Source organism: Pteropus alecto, unplaced genomic scaffold (genome assembly GCF_000325575.1).
Source record: "Pteropus alecto unplaced genomic scaffold, ASM32557v1 scaffold164, whole genome shotgun sequence".
Lineage (NCBI taxonomy): Eukaryota > Metazoa > Chordata > Mammalia > Chiroptera > Pteropodidae > Pteropus > Pteropus alecto.
Genome location: NW_006439568.1, coordinates 5,900,491 through 5,905,963, shown reverse-complemented (window position 1 = coordinate 5,905,963; position 5,473 = coordinate 5,900,491).

Below are 5,473 nucleotides of genomic sequence, written 5' to 3'. Positions count from 1 at the left end.
GGGGTTAAAATGTCATTGGCATAAAACCACAAAACTGTGAACATTTACCAATGTCTCCTATTTCGTGTATGAAGTGGAAAGGCATGGTGACGAAGTGGGGATGGTTTGGTAAAGATCCAAAGTAGAACGTTATTAGGAAACTATAGGGGCCATTGATGCTGGTAAAGCATGAGGATTTCTTCGTAAGACCAAGAATCCCAGCTTCCTGGCTGTGTTGTAAATTATTTCTGGACTGTCTGTGCCAATGTTATGGTAATTGCTTTGGGAGGTAAAACATACCAGCCTCTCCCGGCGTTCTTTTTATTAATGATTAGAGGTTTAAATGTAAAAAATTTGCACTCTATTTCTTTGGGGTGGAGCAGTGTTCTCATCTTCCCACACACACACACACACACACACACACACACACACACACACACATTCTCACACACACACACACACACACACACACACACCCCTGGATCAGCTTGTTAGCCAAATTTAACCCTTAAATGTCACTGCTTTTCATTATATCTCTACATTTGCTATCCGCCGCATCCTGAGTTCAAAGAACCTTAAACCTTAAGGCTTCTCTCACCACCAATTGTTCTGTTTGAGTATTTAGCCAAACAAGAGTGTTTTTATCTAAAAGAATTGCACCCAAAATCTCACGAAAATTGTCTACTCATCTTTAGTAATTTGTTATAAGAATGCCAAGCCTATGAGTCTTTTCAGATCCAAGAAATAATATTTCTTTAAATTATTAGTTTTTAAAAAATCAGCCTCTGAAAGCAAACTGAAGACAAGGATGATATAAAGTGTGAGGAAAAAGAAGATGATGACTAAAAAAAAACGCTGCCCATAAAGAGCCATTAGTATCACCAGGGAGGCAAGAGTAAAAAAGGAAGGAAGGAAGGAAGGAAAGAAGGAAGGAAGGAAGGAAGGAAGGAAGGAAGGAAGGAAGGGAGGAAGAAGAAAGAAAGGGAGAGAGGGAGGGAGGCAAGGAATGAAGGAAAAGAAGGAAGGGAAGAAAGGTGAGGGAGGGAGGGAGGGAGGGAGGGAGGAGAGAAAAAGAAAGAATGGGAGAAGCATAAAGTCACATAACAAACAGAAAGTGTCTGGCATGAAGGGCTAAGCATGGCACTTGAGTGATGTATATTCAGTAGCAGAGGCTTGTCCATTGGGGTCTGGCCTCACTTTAGTTGGTTCTCCCGTGATTTCAGCTCCCTCTCCCACCACACACTTGCTCATGTGCTACACACTCCACCACAGCAAAACACTTCCAGTCCCTCCCCAACCCTCCTCTCCCAACCACGCCCTCTCCCTCCTTTGTGACGTGGATCCTCTGCCTGGAATTCTTTACCTCTTTACCTCAAGTGCTCGGAAGACTTGCAGTATCTGTACAAACACGTCATTTCTCATAAAGCCTTCCCTGACTAATGAAGGCTCAGTCAATCACTCTTTTCTCTTAGGTATGCTTATCAATGCTGGCATTTCAACAGTACATTATTATCATTTGTTTACAGGTTGCTACTCCCCAAACCTCTGTGGTCCCACTAGCTTTTTCCTGAGAATTCTCCTTCCCGCCAATCACATCAATGACCATTTGTGAAATGACACTCATTCATAAACCTGGAATTCTCGCCAAGGCCCTCCTCCTGGTTCCCCAGCCGCCCAACACAGATGCATGCTTCCTGAGCATTCCCATGTGGCTGACTCACTGTCAGGCTGAGCTGCGAACAGGACCCTGCACACGTATTTATTAGGACTTTATTTTCTGTCTCCCCAAACCCCTGCTCTTATGGAGCAGTTATCTTTTGCTTAGACAAGTGTATGTCCTGCAGTAGGTACTAAATACCTATTTTTAAAGTATTTACCCCCACATGAACTCATTATCTTTCTCGTGAAGTATGTATCATCTCCTGAGCTGCTTCCTTTGATATAATAACATAACCATTTATCCATTCACTCAAAGAAGGAGTCATTTTAAATAACTCTCAGTTTTACTCCTAACATTTAATTGGAGGATAAGTGCTTCTTAATGTTCTCTTACCTCTCTCTAGGATGACTGTCTCAGCCCAGGCATTCATCATCCCCTGACGTATGGCAATTGTCTTAACTACTCTCTTTATCTGCGGTGTTGACTCTCTTCAGGCCACCCACTGCGCTGCCTCAGAGTGGCATTTTTGAACACCATATTTGCGTGTATGATTCTATTACTCTAAACTTTTAAATAGTCCTCCATAATTTACAGGTCAGACCCTAAGATGCTGAGCTATTATTGCATTTGGAAATGTTAGCTGTACTGGCCCCTCCTGTTTTATTTGCTTGGTAACTATCTATTATCTAAGCATCTACTAAGCTAAGCATCATTTCCTGCATGAAACGTTTTCCAAGACTCAGTCGTCTGGGTAGAAAGGAACACTCTCTTCTTTGCGTGCCTCCTGGGCCTTGAGCGTTGGGTCCATGTTCTATTTACTTTTTGTCCCTTTTGTCTGGTACAGTTTGGGCCCAGTGTTCCAGGAAAATATTGAATGTTAAATAAGAAGAGATCAACTGACACAAGAATGTTTTCTGAAGGAGATAAATACAAGGCTGGAAGGGTATGAAAGGAGGGGCATGGAAGTATGGCTTACTGTTTGTTGTGCGGAGAGTAATAACCCAGTGGACTTGTCTGAAATAGACAAATCTTTCAGAAAAGCACTAGAATAGGATATAGTCAAATAAACCACCTGGCCATGCCACCATGCCTCGTATAATTTTCCTCTGCTGCTTTTTCTACTGCAAAGTGACAGATCCTAGAATGTCAACCAAGACTCAGCCCACAGGATTTCTGCTGAGACATTGTATTTCACAATGACAAATCCATGTTTCAGCCAGAGTAAGCGACGACTTGTCTTTTGAAGACAGAAAGAGGCTACTAAAACTTATCTCGCTGAACGCGCTTTCTTTATAGCTATTGATTTCGGTTAGCTGTACAGAATGACGATTTGCTTTGGCTAATTCCTAGTTAACTTTCTCAGGAAAACCTTTCATTTTAGAACCTTTTTTGAACAAACATTCAAGTCTGTGGATTGCGGATTAAAAACACATAAGTGTTAGTAGAGACGCCGAAGGGGTGGATAAATCTACCTGTGCATCCAACGTTCTGATTAGATTGTAGGAAGGCCCCCCTACATGTAAAATGCATTTTGAAGTACAGGTAGGTAGACACAGTTAAACTAATACAAATTTATTTTAAAAGGGATCGATTTCATGGCAGCTTTTCTTCATTATATTCTTTGGCAATCAACTGATCCTAAAAATAACAAAATTATTGTGTTAGTGTTGTGGGGCCAGGATCTGTGATATCCTTTAGTATTATAAAGTGATACACAGACTAAAAAAATCAGGTACCATAGAGTCTCAAACTAAAATTTAGAGCCACACCCTTCTTAGACCTGGTTCATTTATCTACCATATACACAAATGTTCTAACAAATTCCTAAACAGTTAGTTGGCTAGCTATCGTTTTCCTTTCTCCCCAATTTTGTCTGCTTGTTCACCTTCCTATCTGTTTATCTTTGTGTCCTTTACTTTTTCCAGCTTTAGGCACAAAAAAAAGTCCAACTCTTTTGTAATTGAGCGTACAGTTCCACAGTAAATAGGTTATTCCATGCCCCTGTCTGAACTCTTTCTCCATCCTGACATCTGCTCCTCCTCCGTGGTTGGCAATGCCACCTGTCCAGTTGCTGTCCCTGAACACCTTGGAATAGTCTGGACTCACAAATCCTGCTGGTTCTCTCTCCAGGTTATGTCCCAAATCTGCTCAGTTCTCACTATCTTCACGACCCACATGCCAGTGTGAGCCCCCACCCCTGTCCCCTGGATGCCTGCAATCCTGCAATGGCTTCCTTATAGTTCCCCCTGCCTCTACCCTTGTTCTCTTCAGATCTTTCCTCAGCCCGGCATCCCACTGGGTTAATACCCCTCAATGACTCACCTGCTCAGTACCCATTAGTCACTTCCCATCTCACTCAGAGTGAAAGCTAAACTCCTATAGTTGCCTACAAGACCTTACATGGTTTGGCCCCTGATACCGTTCCTACTTCATCTCTACGACTTTCTCCCTGTTCACTCTGCTCCAGTTATACTGACTTCCTTGCTACTTGGAACATGTGAGAAACGTCCCTTTTCAAAGATCCTTTGTGTAGGACCAACCGCCTTTGCCTTGAATTCTCTTCTTTCATCTGTCTTCACGCTAATTTCTAGGGATCGATGCATATAAAAACTTATTCCGTCATGACACCATTTCCATGACTGCATGTCTTGTCATACCTGATTCAAACAAGCGCTGGGTACATTTTAAAGCAACCGGCAGAGTGAGCAGTGTAGTTTGACACCAGATGGAAATGATACGTCTTTGGACTGCTCCTGGTGTACGAGCTGGGTCCAACAGACAGTGTCTGCTGCCTGGAAAGGCACGCCTGTTTGTTGGCATGCTTGCTGCTTGATGGCTACTGCATTGTGTTATTTTTGTTAGGTGTTGCCATGAGTTCCCAAAAGTCGAAAAGCTGTTGAAAAAGAGCTGAAAAGCTGAGTTGTCCCTAGCTGCCAAGTAGACTAGAGTGTCCAGTATCTGGGACTGGGCACCTGGAGGCCCTCGACTTATTTCTCCACGTTGGCGGAGCGCCCAGAGTCCAGGACAGAGAGCTTGGGGACATATAGGTAATCGGCTACATAAGTTTTTTCAAAAAAAAAAAAAAAAAAGTCCCTCCAAAAGGAAGGGGTGATTATCCTCCTAATGCCGCAGGGGGAGTCTGATCCGGGGACCGGTACTGACGAGTGGTACGCTCCTGGGGTCACTCAGTACACCGCTTCCCTTTTCCTTCTGAGCCTCGCCGGGTTAAACTCCGGCCTGTTCCAGGGCGTGGCGGGAGCGCGCTGGCGGGAACGCGCACTGGCGCGCTGTGGGCGGTTCATAGGATCTGCGTGAGGAGCCGGTCCTCAGGGGAGCAGAGCACGCGCTGTCGTTCAGGCGCGGACTTCTCTGCCTGCTACTGTCATGGTTTGTTCCCCGAGCAAGTGGGATATAGGAGGGCTTTTCCCTGGAGACTAGTCACTCAATGTTTAACAAAAAAGGAGAGAAGAAAGGAACGGCTGGTTCTGGCTCCCTCCCTGGATGCCCCAAGAAGTGATACACTACATTAAAAAAAAAATTTGTAAAATGAGTAACCAACACTCACGGATTCTCTTAGGTGCTGCTGCTCATGAGGAACAAAGGGGCTCAAACTCAAAACAGAGTTTGAAAGATAAAGCTGATGCCACTATTGCTCTCTTCCATGTAAAGCCCGGCCCTCTGAGGTTTAGTGAGCCCGACACCCTCGAAAGGGAGGCCGCCGTGCATGGCAGAGGCCACGCAGGATAGCCAGGAGTTTATCGGGTAAACACCCAAAGAGATATAACAAAGAAATAAATGGCCAGGGACACAAAGGAAAGAAAGAAGAGAGAGGGG